We start from the raw sequence: 17,601 nt of genomic DNA, 5'->3' as shown, positions 1-17,601 counted from the left end.
CCCCCCCCATTTATCTCCAGGTTCTAATGGAATTGGAGTTTAGAGCCCTCCAGTAATTTTTTTAAATGCTTCCTTGAATTAAAAGTTATATGTGGGGGCGTCGGGTAGTAGCTCAGCGAGTTAAGTGTGAGGACCAGTGTAAGGATCCGGATTCAAACCCCCCCGGCTCCCCACCTGCAGGGGGGTCGATTCACAGGCTGTGAAGCAGGTCTGCAGGTGTCTATCTTTCTCTCCCCCTTTCTGTCTTTCCCTCCTCTCTCCATTTCTCTCTGTCCTACCCAACAATGACGACATCAACAACAACAATAATAATAACCACAATAATGATAAAAAAACAAAAAAAACAAGGGCAACAAAAAGGAAAAAACAAATAAACTCCAGAAGCAGTGGATTCGTGGTATAGGCACCAAGCCCCAGCAATAACCCTGGAGGCAAAAAAAAAAAAAAAAAAAAAAATATATATATATATATATATGCATTCAGGATTCTGAATAACTCACCAAAATTTGCTACTTGAGCATGCCTTCTGAAGTCATAGGAATAGTATTTACAGACTTTATTGGTATAATGAAAATATGAACTTTAAAAACCATATCTCTAATTATACATTTCACCTATGCATCTTACTCCTCAACATAAGTGTGGAAATTGTTATATCCAGTAATCTGTAAAAAGTAAAAAAAAAAAAAAGTTGCCATTTATTTATTTATTTATTGTTATTTTTTTAATTTTATTTATTTATTCTCTTTTGTTGCCCTTGTTTTATTGTTGTAGTTATTATTGTTGTTGTCATTGTTGGATAGGACAGAGAGAAATGGAGAGAGGAGGGGAAGACAGAGAGGAGGAGAGAAAGATAGACACCTGCAGACCTGCTTCACCGCCTGTGAAGCGACTCCCCTGCAGGTGGGGAGCCGGGGTTCGAACCGGGATCCTTATGCCGGTCCTTGTGCTTTGCGCCACCTGCGCTTAACCCGCTGTGCTACAGCCCGACTCCCCCATTTATTTATTTTTATGTATAATATTTCTCCAATGCTAAATCAAGAACTGTTGACTCCCCTGCAAATAAAATAATTCTGGATTGATAAACAGGTACAACCCTTTAACTTCAAAGTTCTTCATCTTGCTCCATGGGTAGTTGGTATTAATTAAATTACACATTTCCTATGTCAGAGTTTTCAAATGGCTCGCAATCAAATAACAACTCTTCTGTAATATGGGTATTCACTGGTGAACAGAACAGAAAACTGCCAAGCATTTTTCTCATAGCTATACTATGCATTTGGTGAGTATTGCAATGCAAAGTGCTTTTCAATTGCAATGCAAAGTGCCTGCCAAATCACACAAAAGTGCTTTAGAGTCCCCATTGCATTATATAATGGTCATTGATGCCACTGATGAAGGAATTGTACTGTATGTTCATTTAGCTTTCCCTTCAAGTATGGATGTCACTAGCTTGGCAGCTTTTTACTATTTGGCTGTGACACTGAATTATACATCTGTAATTTATTTCTGTTCTCTGTCCCTAACAAAATTCATCAATTTCTGTGCTAAAAGCCTTGTTTTTATTTCTTTCCCTGAGAAAATCAACTGGCTTATAAGCATGCTACTTTAAAAAAAGTAGCATAATGCACATGTTATTATCATGTACATACATCAGTATCACTGTTCACTGGTAATGCAGTGAGAAGAGGGGCTGTCTATTGGTTCAAACTAAATCCGACCTCCAGGGAGTCAGGTGGTAGCACAGCGGGTTAAACGCAGGTGGCTCAAAGCGCAAGGACCAGTGTAAGGATCCCGGTTCAAGCCCCCAGCTCCCCACCTGCAGGGGAGTTGCTTCACAGGTGGTGCAGCAGGTCTGCAGGTGTCTGTCTTCTCTCCTCTCTGTCTTCCCTTCCTTTCTCTATTTCTCTCTGTCCTATCCAACAATGATGACATCAATAATAACAACAATAAAAAAACAAAGGCAACAAAAGGAGATAAATATTTTTAAAAATCTGACTTCCAGATGCTCATTATTGAATTTTCTAGGCATATTTTGCTATACTGCTGCCTTGAGAACCTCCTCATACTTGTAAGTTTCCAGAGAAGATTCTCTTTTATCAGTAGCTATGATTTAATCTAAAGCTGTAGTATATAATAAAAGGCTAATGATTTCACTTTTTCTCACCACTATTTTAAATCTAAATCACTTCTAGTCATTTATTCATTTTACTGAGTTGGTGTAACAAAGCAACAAATGACAGCAAACAAGCACACCTAATATACAACTGTACCAGTCATAAAATTATTTGAGATCCAAACCCTGCTACATACTTAGAAAAATATATTTTTTTAATGCCTTTAAGAGACTTTGAATGAAATTCACTACTGACTGATCCCTGAATAGTGGGGTTACTAATGAGCATTGCGATTTTTCTTAACTTTACTTTTTAAAAAAAAAGAAACATAGGATAGGAGGGGTACAACTCCAAACAATTCTCACCACCAGAACTCTGTATCCATCCCCTACCCTGATAGCTTTCCTATTCTTTAACCCTCTGGGAATATGGACCCAGGGTCATTATGGGATGCAGAAGGTGGAAGGTCTGGCTGCTGTAATTGCTTCCCTGATGAATATGGGCTTTGGCAGATTGATCCATACTCCCAGCCTGTCTCTCTCTTTCCCTACTGGGGAAGGGCTCTGGGGAAGCAGAGCTCCAGGACACATTGGTGGGATCGTCTGTCCAGAGAAGTCCAGTTGGTTTCATGTTAGCATCTGGAACCTGGTGGCTGAAAAGAGAGTTAACATACAAAGCCAAGCAAATTATTGACCAATCATGAACCTAAAGGCTGGAATAGTTCAGATGAAGCACTGTGGGGGGAGGTCTTCATTTTGTAGATAGTTAGTAGCTAGATAATATTTTAGTTATATTCTGCTGGGATAGTGTGGGGGTACCTCTTCCCGGTACTCTCTGGGTTGGAGAGAACTCGACCAGAGCCATCCTGGGCTGCTACTCACTCAGTGACGCAAGGGAGATGACTCAGGAACAGACTCGTGGCAGTGAGGCAATGCAATATCTTTATTGATCAGATAGTCAAGGCTTTTAAAGGGCAGACCTGGAAGTGGCAAGTTGGAAACAGAAAAGGGGCAGAGAAAGGCAAAAGGTAGGAACTTCCTTAGCAACTGTTGCGAGGGTTTTAACTGGTAGGATTAATAATACCCTGCAGACAGGGAGGGTCTTGATGGTAGAAAGAAGATAGATTAAAGGAATGGAATGGGTGGAGATCTTTCAGGCAAAAGAAGATTATGTAGATAGGCCATAGTATCAGGAATGCAGGTTGGAGCAGGGGGAGCTGGCTTAATGTTTTAAGGAATGCCAGGCTCCTGGAGGCAGAAAAATGCAGGGCGCTTTGTGAAGCTCCTCACAATTTCTGACAACATTCCAAAGAGTCCATGACTATACTAGTTGTTTTTTTTTTTTTCCTGAGCCTGACATCTGATATGGAGGTGGATCCGTGTTATTGTCTAGGGAGATGATGTCATGGCTGCAAAAAGGACCAGAAAGCTGGATCAGGGAAGAGAGTAGCTCCCAAGTATGGGAAAGGTGTGTAAATATTGTTGACTGTGAACCCCATCGATTTGATGTGATCTAGGGCCCATATTCATCTTAGGAGCCTATGTGATCTCTGCATGCCTGTAGGTCTGAGCTCATATTCTGTGGTTATAAGTAGGAATGTTCTAAGCTGCCTCAATTTCAGGACCCATCCTCCTCAGGTGGAACTTTCCATTTATTGATTGATTATTGACTGATTTATTATCACCACCAGGGTTATCTCTGGGGCTTAGTGTTTGCATGACGAATCTACCACACCACACCTGGCAGCCATTTTTCCTTTTTTTTTTTTCTTTGATAGGAGAGAGAGAAATTGAGAAGGGAACGGTGAGGTGGGGAGGTAGAGAGGGAGAGGGACAGAGAGACACCTGCAGTACTTGCTTCACACTTGTGAAGCTCCCCGGCTGCAAGTGAGGGAGAAGAACCTTGAACTCGGTCCTTGGTGTGGTAATCTGTGCACTTAACCAGGTGTACCACCTCCTGGCCCACTTAACTTTCCATTTTCCTATTCTCAATGTCCCTACAAGGTACCCATTGCACTTGAACAGAATCCAATGCTAATGTTAATACCTGTGTGTTGCCATTCTTTCCATATGAAACATTTATAAAGACAAAATGATAAATTCCCTCCCAAACAGCAAGTGTTTTCTTTTTAGTAGTTTATGTTCTAATTGCCTTACAATCAGTATTTTTAAAAATCACCAGTGAATAATGCTATTTTTATCTGTAACATTTTGCAGAACATAAATACCATAAAGGGCTACAGTTGTATGCTCTATAGTTTATCAAACAAAGTGTACAGTTTTAAATTATAAATAATGTTGACAAAAATTCCAAACAAAGGTTTCTCTTGGTGACAAGTATTCATCATATGAGCTGCAGTTATTCTAATGAGAACCATTTTGACTTAATAGCATAATGGTGAGGTCAAATACAATATATACTGATACCTAAAAATTATCATTAAATGGTTTTATAAAAAAATAGTGGTGTGTAAGATATTTGAAATTTAATACATGTTGATATTTTTAGCTATTTATAGATCTACCTGACTCATTTAATAATGTGTTATTCAAAATACATGTCACTACTGAAAAATGCAAAGTAGACTTTGATGTCAAGTAGAACCTGATTAAAATCCTGGAATTATCCAATATGTGATCTTGATCAAGTGATTCAATATTTCTAAATTTAAATTCAAGTAGTATTAAGAGTAGGAATACTATTTACTGAGCTCTGATTTATCTCCAGTATTCAGGGTATTATCTAGTATATGGCTAATATAATATAATGAGGAAATAATTTACCTTCATGAGAAAATGAAATACAATTAAGCATATAACTGTTGAGCACAGATCTGGAATGTAAACACCAATAATTAACTATTATTAAAGTAAACATATAATTCAACATACAAACTTGGATGCATTTGAGAATAAAAGTGGCATCTATTAGTAACTGCACAGAGACCAAAGTTTCAACCAGACTAACTGAATCAAATTGAGATTGTTTTTCAGTTATGTCTTACTGTTAGTATTTGATGACAAATGAAGTGGAGAGAAAATATGTAATTATATGAATGCCTTGAAAACACTTGAAATGGATACAATTAGGGCCACAGAAACAATTAAGCCTGGTCACTCACCTCTCAGTGAACTCGTTTGAGGCAACAAAGAAGAAACAGAGAAGAAACAGTTGGAAAATAACTTTCTCAGGATCCAAATTTTCACATTTGTTATTTTGGGATCCTTTATTTTACCAACTAAAATTAGATTAAAATTTTTCTTCCCAAATTAAAATAGTTATTTATTATTAATGATAGAGGGAAAGAGAACCAGAGCATCACTGTGATGCCAGGGGTTGAACTTGGGAGCCCATGTTTGAGAATCCAAAGCTTTATCCACTGAGCTACCTCCAAGTCTTCTCATTTTTTTTTTCCCTCCTCCAGGGTTATTGCTGGGATCGGTGCCTGCACCATGAATCCACCGCTCCTGGAGGTCATTCCCCCCCCCCTTTTGTTGCCCTTGTTGTAGCTTCGTTGTGGTTATTATCATTGCCCTTGTTGACGCAATTCGTTGTTGGATAGGACAGAGAGAAATGGAGAGAGGAGGGGAAGACAGAGAAGCGGAGAGAAAGATAGACACCTGCAGACCTGCTTCACCGCCTGTGAAGCGACTCCCCTGCAGGTGGGGATCCGGGGGCTCGAACCGGGATCCTTACGCGGGTCCCTGCGCTTTGTGCCACATGCGCTTAACCCACTGCGCCACCGCCCGACCCCCGTCTTCTCATTTTTTTAAATCAAATGTTTCACAGTAATGTTTAACACTTTCACTCTTCATAAACCTATTCCTGGCCATGCCTTCTCTGAAAAGCAAACCTAATTTTCTAATTTTATAAGAACTTACATACCAACCTAACTATTCTTAGTCAACATTGCACATTCCTCAGGACCTCACTGTAATATACCTCCTTTCCTTCCATTTATTTCCAAGGAAGTCACATTCTTCGTTCATGTCAAGACGCATCTCCTTCATCTGGAGACTCAAAGACATATCTACATCTGCAGGATCAACAGAAAAATATCCACTTCTATCCTTCCTTAGAAAATAACTTGTGTGGTCCGGGAGGTGGTGCAGTGGATAAAGCATCAGATGCTCAAGCATGAGATCCTGAGTTCAATCCCCGGCAGCACATGTGCCAGAGTGATGTCTGATTCTTTCTCTCTCTCCTCCTGTCTTTCTCATGAATAAATTAAAAAAAAAAAAATCTTAAAAAAAAATTTAAAAAAAAAGAAAAGAACTTGTGCGTTGACTTGATCTTCAGTTGGAGAAAACATTATCAGTCCCTAGAAGTCATCAAAGTCAACAGATGAGAGACATTAGTTACATCTGCTAAATCCCATTATCTTTCCTACATAATGCAACATGATCATGAGCAAGCTGTTTAGTCATATTCACCAGTCCTGCCCTTATCAAGGGGAGATGACACATTATATACATAGTGTGTATACAAAGAAGCTGGGAATCTCGGAAGTCATATTAGAATTCTGCTTACCACACCTTTTGCCCTTAGTCCCATTAAACTGTCATTTGGAAATGACTTCCAAATGCAATTTTCTTTTTTTATTTTAACATTTGTTTTCTTTTTTCTTTTATTTAATAGGACAGAGAAATTGAGAGGGCAGGGGGAGACAGGGAGAGAAAAAAAGAGAAACCTGCAGCGCTGCTTCCCCACTACAGTTGGGGAACAGGCTTGAACCCAGGTCCTTGTGAATGGTAACATATGCGCTCAGTTGGGTGCACCATTGCCTGGCCTCCCAAAGGAAGCTTTCATTCATACTCTCAAGTACTTCTAAGTTTCCATTATAACATAAATTTACAGTCTAGCAATGGGGGAAGTGAAATAGGAAATGAAAAAAAAAAAGAAAATTTTTTCAAGGATGCTAGACGAAAAATACTTTATCACAAATATAAAAATTAAATTATTATAAATACATTTTCAAGGTGAGTAAAAGACACAATATCCAACTGCACGTTTCTAACACAAAGTGATTAAAAGTTAGTAAAGAAAAATATATACCAATACAATGATATTCCTGAAATATAAGACTATAACATTAAACAACATAAAACCTAATTCCACCACATCACTGGGGATAAAGAAGAATACTATCAATGATAAAACAAGAAATAACTGCCCAAAAGATTTAATAACCATCAGTGTATACAATTTAACAATATTTTATATATAATTGAAACTGGGAACTTTGAACATACCTCTACAAAAGATGAGTAGACCCAGTGAACTAAAATATAAGAGAATTATTTTTTATTTATAAGAACATATTGAATTCTGTAGGAATGAAATATTTAAAAATAGAAATGTGCACTTGTATTACTTAATCATATCATAAAAAATATCAAGCTTCCACATTTAATTGTCAATGTTTACTAGTAATTAAGAAACTAGACTAGAAATACATAATTAAAAGATAGGCAACAAAATCACATATCTAGGGTCTTGAAAATTCACTCTTACATAATTAATAAGTCAAAAGAAAAGTTATAGGATTATAAAGTATGCAAGGATATCAGTGAAAAACACCATAAAACCAGTGAGACATAGTTTTAAAAATATTTAAACATAAGGGTTTTTTTTTTTTTTTGCCTCCAGGGTTATCGATGGGGCTCAGTGCCTGCACTCCGAACACACTGCTCCTGGAGGCTATTTTTCCAATTTTGTTGCCCTTGTTGTTGCCCTTGTTGTGGTTGTTACTGTTGTTATAGCTGCTGTTGTTGTTGGACAGGAAAGCGAGAAATCGAGAGAGAGAATGGAAGAGAAAGATAGACACCTGCAGACCTGCTTCACCACTTGTGAAGTGACCCCCCCTGCAGGTGGGGAGCTCCAACTGGGATCCTTAAGAAGGTCCTTGTGCTTTGTGTATGTGCGCTTAACCTGCTGAGCTACCGCCCAGCCCCCCTTAGACATAAGTTTAAATGCATACATTCAATATCAAGACAGACAGATAAATATAAATGAGTTGAATATTAAAACAGGATCTAGAAACATGTTTTTAGAAAAAGTCAGCAGAAACAAGAAGTAAACATTATTAAATAAATACAGTAGAAAATGAGATATTAGAAAGGATTAACAAGAACAAAAATGAATTACATGAAAACTTTTTTTTTTTTTTGCCTCCAGAGTTATTGCTCAGGCTAGCACTATGAATCCATTTCTCTTGGTTGCTATTTTTTCTCATTTTATTGAATAGGACAGAGAGAAACTGAGAGAGGAAGAGGAGATAATGAAGGAGAGGGAAAGATATATAGACCTGCGTCCCCGCTGCAGGTAGGGAGCCAGTGACTTGAACCTGAATCCTTGCGTAGATCCTTGTACTTAGTACTATGTGTGTTTAACTGGATGCACTACTGCCTGGCCCCTGAAAACAAGATATTTCTAGAAAGACAAATAAAAATGACTAATTGTAAGTTAATAGCAGGAACAGAAGGAGACAGATTAACCAAGGACATTACAAAATGTTTCATTCATTCATTCATTTATAATAGAAGGAAATTGAAAGGGAAGAGAGAGAGAGAGAGAGAGAGAGAGGGAACTAGAGCACTGCTTAACCACTAATGAAACTTTCCCCTTGCAGATGGGGACCAGAAGCTTGAACCCAGGTCCTTGCACACTATAATATCCTTGCTCTACTAGGTGTACTAACACCCAGACCCTAAAATGCAGATTGATTGATGCAGAGTTAATGGTTGACAGAAGAATATATATACATATGTCTTTACTAAGACATATATATTAAGATGACATAAAGGGGGAATTTTTGCTCTATTTGTAAATGTTCTTTCTTAGGATGTGTCATAAGGCATGAAACTTCCTCTGCTTTTCTTTGAGTGTGGTCTTAAGAAGTGATGGCTGGGTAGCTCACTGGGTTAAGCACACATAGTACAAAGTGCAAGGACCTGTGTAAGGACCCAGGTTCCAATCCCTGGCTCCCCACTTGCAGGATGGGGGGGTGTCTCTTCACAAGCGGTGAAGCAGGTCTGCAGGTCTTATGTCTCTTCCCCTCTCTACCTTTCCCTCCTTTCTCAATTCCCCTCAGTTCTATCCAACAATAATAACAATGGGGAAAAATGGCCACCGGGAGCATTGAATTCATAATACAGGCACTGAGCCCCAGTGACAGCCCTGGAGAAAAGAAGAAGGGGGGGGCGGGAAGAGGAGAAGAAATGACTGGTGCTAAGGTAGCTATATTGGATCATGAAAGTAAAACTAAGGGAATCACAGAAACTAACAAGTATATTTCTGTGCCTTTGAAGCAATCAGCTCCAGAATAGCCTTCACATTCCTGTTATGTGAATATTCATGCCTTATTCTTGAGACAGTCCTTAGGAGTACTTGATGAATCAGCATCAAAAGGTTTCTAATGGATATAATAGTCTGCAGTTTTTATTTTTAAAATAGTTATACAAAGTCCAGAGCTTTTCTACTCAAATAGATTGGAATAATTTGAGTAACTTTGTTTACTGGAAGGCAAATGTATAACAGGAGTCTAGAACAGAAGTTGTTATAAGATGACAGCATAGGAACCTTCTAAATGCTTAGCTATTCCATCAAAATAATGAATAATAAGTATATACACTTTCCTACCAGTAAACAAAGTTACTCAAATTATTCCATTCTATATACACAGTAATGCATATCACAAGAGAACTGTCTAGAGAACATACTTGGTCTTTAACAACAAAGATGTTCATACCACTTCTACCTGTGATTTGCTGCTGTTGGAAGATAAGAAGAGGAGACAGTGATTGTAAAAATGTCAATAAACAATGAAAAAATGCCAAAAATCTATATATAATATTATCTTAAACAGTAAAATAAATCTGCTCACCTATCTCTCTAAATATTGAAAGATAAATGTAGCACGGTTTGAGCAGTATATATGTAAACATTATATATCAACACAAATAGATGACAATTTTGCAAGTGAAGAAACTGACATCTCCTAGGGACATAAGGTGCTAAGTTTCCTGAACCTTCCTTTTGCATCATATATTTCCTTTGGAGTCAAGTAAACTGGGTATCTGGAAATGCCAGTTGACGTAAACAAGAAAAAGTCCTGACAAAAGCCCAGCAAGACACAACATGTTGAAACCATCACTTGTCTTCTTTGGTCAAACATCACAGAAAAAGTAGTGATTCACATTTATTCAAGAGAACAAACGCTAGAGAAAAGCCTGAACTCCCTGTACTAGGCTACAAAGATGCACCTCTTGTGCTCAGGCCAAATGACCAGCTAGCATAGATACAGACAGCATAGGAACATTCAAAGTTAAGCACAGAAATATAATGTTCAATTTTTTAATTGGGCTTAATGGCTTACAGTAGACACAGTACACGTATAAAATTTCTCAGTTTTCAGCAAAATATTCTCACCCATAGCCTAGGTCCTCCTCCACCATCATGTACCAGGACCTGAAAACCTCCCATACCTCTCAGAGTCCTTTACTTTGGTGCAACACACACCAAACCCACTCTGAACTACTTTGTGCTCCCCCCTTTCTGCACTTATTTTTCAGCTTCTGTCCATTAATGAGATAATCCCATATTCATCCTTCTCTTTCTGGCTTCTCTCATTTAATGTGATTCCTTCAAGCTCCATCCAAAATGAGTTGCAGAAGGTAAACTCATCATTCTTAATAGCTGAGTAGTATTCCATTGTGTATATATACATCACAATATTCTCAGCCATTCATCTGTTGTTGAACACCTTTGTGGGCCCCTATAGGACCTTGCCCTCAATGTGGATCAAAAATGGTAGGGACTGCTCCATTCTAAGAAGGGAGGTTGGATAACTTATTCTAGCTACCACATAAGGAAGACGGGTCCCAAGATTAGTGCAGCCTGGAATGTTCCTAGCCGTCGCCGCAGAATGCCAGATCAGACCTACAGGGATACAGAGGTTACATAGGCTCCTGTGCTGAATATGATCAAATCAATGGGGTTTACAGTTAACAATATTCATAAACTTTTCCCATACTTGGGACCTACTCTCTTCCCTGGTCCAGCTTTCTAGTCCTTTTTTACAACTATGACACCATCTCCCCAGACAATAACTTGGGTCCACCTGCATATCAGATGACAGGCTCAGGCAAAAACTAGTAGAGTTCATGGGCCCCTTGGAATATACCTAAAATAGACCTTTTTGGAAAAATATCTTTTTCCAAAACGAAGATCCCAAACCTTCATCTGCAATATTCTTGCCTTTAGGTTCATGATTAGTCAACAATTTGTTTGGCTTTATATCTTAACTCTTTTTTCAGCCACCAGGTTCTAGATGCTAGCATGATGCCAACCAGACTTTCCTTGGCAGAGTTTCAATGTGTCCTGGAGCACCACCTCCTCAGAGCCCTACCCCACTAGGGAAAAAGAGGGACAGGCTGGGAGTATGGATCGACCTGTCAACACCCATGTTCATTGGAGAACCAATTACAGAAGCCAGACCTTCCACCTTCTGCACCCCACAATGATCCTGGGTCCATACTCCCAGAGAGATAAAGAATAGGAAATATTTCAAGGGAGGGGATAGGATATAGAGTTCTGGTGGTGGTAATTGTGTGGAATTGTGCCCCTCTTATCCTATGGTCTTGTCAATATTTCCATTTTATAAATAAAAATTTTAAAAAAGATTAAATTAAGAAAATAAATAAAAGAATAGGGAAACTTCCAATTGAGGGGAGGGGATACAGAACTCTGGTGGTGGTAATTGTATGAATTATACCTCTCTTATCCTACAATCTTGTCAATCATTATTAAATCACTAATTAAAAAAATGACAAATGAGGGTAGTAAAAGTAAGGGAAATCTCAAGGAAGAAGTGCAGAAAATAGATGAACCACAATATTACAGAAGAGGGAGCTGATTTTTCACTCTTATTCAACTTTGGCAGTCACTAGAGTAAATTTGAGCACTATAGTAGTATAATAAAAAGTGTTTACAAAATATTTTAAAAATTGGTTTGTTAAATTGGAGATTTATAAATAGAATAAAATCATTAGGCTTAAGAAATAGGCTTTAAAATTTATAACTTAATTACTATTTTTGTTGCTTTTGCAGAGGCTTCACTGCCCTGGATGAGTTTTTCAGTTAAGAGAGAGGGAGAAAAAGAGAGAGAACCATCTCAGCATGGAAGCTTTCCCAGGTGCCTTAGTACACCCTTGTGGGGGTTCAAATCTGGGTTGAACTTGTAGCAAAGCAACCTCCCTCCCAAATGAGCTATCTAAACCAGCCCATTAACTTTCAAACCAAGTGAAGCCTCTGAAAAATATGCCCTCAGAGACACAAAATCATTCACGTTGACATAAACATTACATGAGCACATGGTATGATTAGTATCTGTGGAAAATTACTATCAGGGTTTTCATTTCACTTCTCTAAGTTCTGTCAAGTTCTACTGAGTAGTTCTAAGCACATCTGGATTACCCACTCCATGAGTAGAGGGCCCGTCTTTAATCTGTTTTCGCCCAGCAATTGCCAGGTTACTAGGGAAGAGCAGATGTTAGATAAACATTTGTCTGAATTAGGCGTAATCAGCTACTTTCTTCCAGTTCTATTTTAAAATGGTGTATGCTGGAACAAAGATCCTGAAGAGGTTTTGTGTTCATGACATACTTTTCTAATATGGAAATCCTGGAATTTTAGATATCATTCTTCAAAGGGCAGGAGGAAAAAAAAATCCCTAAAATAACCTAAAACACACCAGTCATATCTGCAGCTTGAGCATTAGTGTGGTGATAACTGTGAGTAGCATCTGGTCCTTTCTAGCACTCCTGAGATGTGAGAATAATTTTGAGTGCCTCAAACGTGCTTTTCATATACTTAAGATCAAAGTCCTGCCATATCTGTCAGTCCTTCCTTTTTCTTTTTTATTTTCTCTCTTTTCTTCCTTCCTTCCTTCCTTCCTTTTTTTTTTTTTTGTTGTTGTTGTTGTTGTTGTCACTAGGGCTTTACCATTCCAGGTTGACTTTTTAAGCTAGAAAAAGAGACAGAGAAATATGCCATAGCATGGAAGCTTATCTCAGCATAGTGTGGGCTTGAACCTGGGTTGTGCCTATGGCAAAGCAAGTGATCTATCCAAGGAAGCTATCTTGATATAGTCTCCTTTTTAAAAAACATTTCATTTATTCTATTTTAATATATGTGTATGGGGTGGAGGGCAGGTGGAAAGAAAGACCAGAGCAATGGAGGTGCTGGGAATTGAATTTGGGGCCTCAGAACCTCAGGTATGAAAATTTTTCCTTAACCATTATACTGTTTCCCCAGCTACCATGTTCTTTTTGATCAGTCATGTTTCTGAAGTACTATCTTGTTCATATACTATGTTTCTTTTCATACAACACATGTTAACCCCACTAATAGCCTCAACATAGATTCTCATAATGTTTGACACATCACTGTTACACAATGTGGCATCAATTTGAGTATTAGAATTTTAGATATCACACTTCAAAGCTGGTAAAGACCAAACAACATGAATCATACCATTACTATATCACAAGTCATACTGTAAAAAGAACAATTTCTATCTACTGAGCAAAACTGGGAGACATATCCATAAAATAAATATTACTTGAGAACCACTAATTAATTTTTCCAGTACCAGATCAAAGACTAACATTTACTCTTTAAAAAAGTGGTTGAGCAGCGACAAATGCTGGAGAAGTTGTGGGGACAGAGGAACCCTTTTACATTGCTGGTGGGAATGTAAATTGGTACAGCCTCTGTGGAGAGCAGTCTGGAAAACTCTCAGAAGGCTAGACATGGACCTTCCATATGACCCAGTAATTCCTCTCCTGGGGTTATGCCCCAAGGACTCCATAACACCCAACCAAAAAGAGGTGTGTACTCCTATGTTCATAGCAGCACAATTCATAATAGCTAAAACCTGGAAGCAACACAGGTGCCCAACAACAGATGAGTGGCTGAGAAAGCTGTGGTATATATACACAATGGAATACTATGCAGCTATCAAGAACAATGAACCCACCTTCTCTGACCCATCTTGGTCAGAGCTAGAAGGAATTATGTTAAGTGAGCTAAGTCAGAAAGATAAAGATGAGTATGGGATGGTCCCACTCATCAACAGAAGTTGAGTAAGAAGATCTGAAAGGGAAACTAAAAGCAGGACCTGACCAAATTGTAAGTAGGGCATCAAAGTAAAAACCCTGTGTTGAGGGGTAGACATGCAGCTTCCTGGGCCAGTGGGGGGTGGGAGTGGGTGGGAGAGATGGGTCACAGTCTTTTGGTGGTGGGGATGGTGTTTATGTACACTCCTAGCAAAATGTAGTCATATAAATCACTAGTTAATTAATATGAGAGGGGGAAAATTAATTGTATGTCTCGAAGTTTTTTAAAACACAGACTGAATCTTTTTAATATATAGGCTGTGTAATTGATATGCAGACTCTCTCAAAAGCCTAGACCAAGTAGATCAGAAGCAACCAATAGCACAGCTATATACAAGATACTGGGTACTGTACAGCAAACCCTAACAAAAGGACTTTTCAAAGTTAATCCAATTACCAAATAATGTGATGATTACATTAACTATCGATTGTCTTTTTGAACCCTAAGACAGCAGGAACCTCACATCTCCACTATAGAGCCTCTACTTCCCCCAGTCCTGGAACCCTTGGATAGGGCCCACTTTCCCGTATGCCTCTCCCAATCCATATCAAATAATATTGCATCTGCCGATCACAACCTAATCAACACAACGATGGCCACCTCAACATGCTTCACTTCAGACTGTGTCCAGAGACTTCACTTGTGGAATGACAACCCTTCAGCTTCATTACTCGGATGAGACCTTTCCTTTCATCGTATACTCTAATTCCATCTCAGGTGGTTCACTTTCTTTTTTTTTTTTTTTTAATTTACCAATATTTTATTAAAGTTCCTACTAGAAAGTATTTTTCTTTTTTTAAAATTTTTTATTTAAGAAAGGATTAATGAACAAAAACATAAGGTAGGAGGGGTACAACTCCACACAATTCCCACCACCCAATCCCCATAACCCACCCCCTCCCATGATAGCTTTCCCATTCTCTAGCCCTCTGGGAGCATGGACCCAGGGTCGTTGAGGGTTGCAGAAGGTAGAAGGTCTGGCTTCTGTAATTGCTTCCCCGCTGAACATGGGCATTGACTGGTCGGTCCATACTCCCAGTCTGCCTCTCTCTTTCCCTAGTAAGGTGTGTCTCTGGGGAAGCTGAGCTCCAGGACACATTGGTGGGGTCTTCAATCCAGGGAAGCCTAGCCAGCATCCTGGTGGCATCTGGAACCTGGTGATTGAAAAGAGAGTTAACATATGAAGCCAAACAATTTGTTGAGCAATCATGGATCCCAAGCTTGGAATAGTGGAGAGGAAGTGTTAGGGAGGTACTCACTGCAAACTCTAGTGTACTTCTGCTTTCAGGTATATATTTTGCAGTAGTTTATGGATACGTGTGCACATAAGCTCTCTCTCACAGAAACTGGTGTATATCTAGGTTATGGGACTTTGTTAGAAAGTGAACTACCTGAGATGAAATTAGAGTGTACTATAAAAGGAAAGGTCTCACCTGAGTAATGAAGCTGAAGGGTTGTCATTCCACACATGAAGTCTCTGGATACAGTCTGAGGTGAAGCATGTTGAGGTGGCAATCGTTGCTTTGGTTAGGCTGTGATCGGCAGATGCACTATTATTTGGTTTGGATTGGGAGATGCATACGGGAAAGTGGGCCCTATCCAAGGGTTCCAGGACTGGGGGAAGTAGGGGCTCTATAGTGAAGATGTGAGGTTCCTGCTGTCTTTGGGTTCAAAAAGACAATCGATAGTTAATATTATCATCACATTATTTGTTAATTGGGTTAACTTTGAAAAGTCCTTTTGTTATGGTTTGCTGTACAGTATCCAGTATCTTGTATATAGCTGTGCTATTGGATGCTTCTAATCTACTTGGTCTAGGCTTTTGAGAGAGTCCGCATATCAAATACACAGCCTATATATTAAAAAGATTCAGTTTGTCTTTTGAGAAACTTTGAGACATACAATTGATTTCCCCCTCTCATATTAATTAACTACTGATTTATATGTCTACATTTTGCTAGGAGTGTACATAAACACCATTCCCACCACCAAAGGACTGTGACCCATCCCTCCCACCCACTCCCACCCCCCACTGGCCCAGGAAGCTGCATGTCTACCCTCACCACTGGGTTTTTACTTTGGTGCCCTACTTACAATTTGATCAGGTCCTGCTTTTAGTTTCCCTTTCAGATCTTCTTAGTTGGCTTCTGTTGATGAGTGGGATCATCCCATACTCATCTTTATCTTTCTGACTTAGTTCACTTAACATAATTCCTTCTAGCTCTGTCCAAGATGGGTCAGAGAAGGTGGGTTCATTGTTCTTGATAGCTGCATAGTATTCCATTGTGTATATATACTACAGCTTTCTCAGCCACTCATCTGTTGTTGGGCACCTGGGTTGCTTCCAGGTTTTAGCTATTATGAATTGTGCTGCTATGAACATAGGAGTACACACCTCTTTTTGGTTGGGTGTTATGGAGTCCTTGGAGCATAACCCCAGGAGAGGAATTACTGGGTCATATGGAAGGTCCATGTCTAGCCTTCTGAGAGTTTTCCAGACTGCTCTCCACAGAGGCTGTAAGGTGGTTCATTTTCTAACAAAGTCCCAAAACCTAGATATAGACCAGGTTCTGTGAGAGAGAGCATATGCTCACACGTATCCATAAACTACTACAAAATATATACCTGAAAGCAGAAGTACACTAGAGTTTGCAGTGAGTATGCCCCTAACACTTCCTCTCCACTATTCCAAGTCCATGATTGCTCAACAATTTGCTTGGCTTTGTATGTTAACCCTCTTTTCAGTCACCAGGTTCCAGATGTCATCAGGATGCCGGCCAGGCTTCCCTGGACTGAAGACCCCACCAATGCGTCCTGGAGCTCAGCTTCCCCAGAGACCCACCCCACTAGGGAAAGAGAGAGGCAGACTGGGAGTATGGACCAACCAGTCAAAGCCCATGTTCAGCGGGGAAGCAATTACAGAAGTCAAACCTTCCACCTTCTACAACCCTCAATGACCCTGGGTCCATGTTCCCAGAGGTATAGAGAGTGGGAAAGCTATCAGGGGCGGGGGTAGGATATGGAGATTGGGTGGTGGGAATTGTGTGTGGAGTTGTACCCCTCCTACCCTATGGTTTTGTTAATCCTTTCTTAAATAAAAGAAATAATAATAATAATAAAAGAAATAGAAAAAAAAGTGGTTGAAAAGTCTGGGAATATAACTCAATGATAGACCACATGTTTCATGTCTATGAATCTCTGGGTTTTATCCTTGGCACCAAAAAGTGTAGTTAAAGAGAAACATAATTCCTTCTCTCATTTATATCATTTGCATTTTAATGCAAAACATATGAGAATGTGCTCT

This window comes from Erinaceus europaeus, chromosome 12 (genome assembly GCF_950295315.1).
Source record: "Erinaceus europaeus chromosome 12, mEriEur2.1, whole genome shotgun sequence".
NCBI lineage: Eukaryota > Metazoa > Chordata > Mammalia > Eulipotyphla > Erinaceidae > Erinaceus > Erinaceus europaeus.
The sequence above is the reverse complement of the archived record's forward strand: the minus strand, read 5'-3'. Positions refer to the sequence as shown.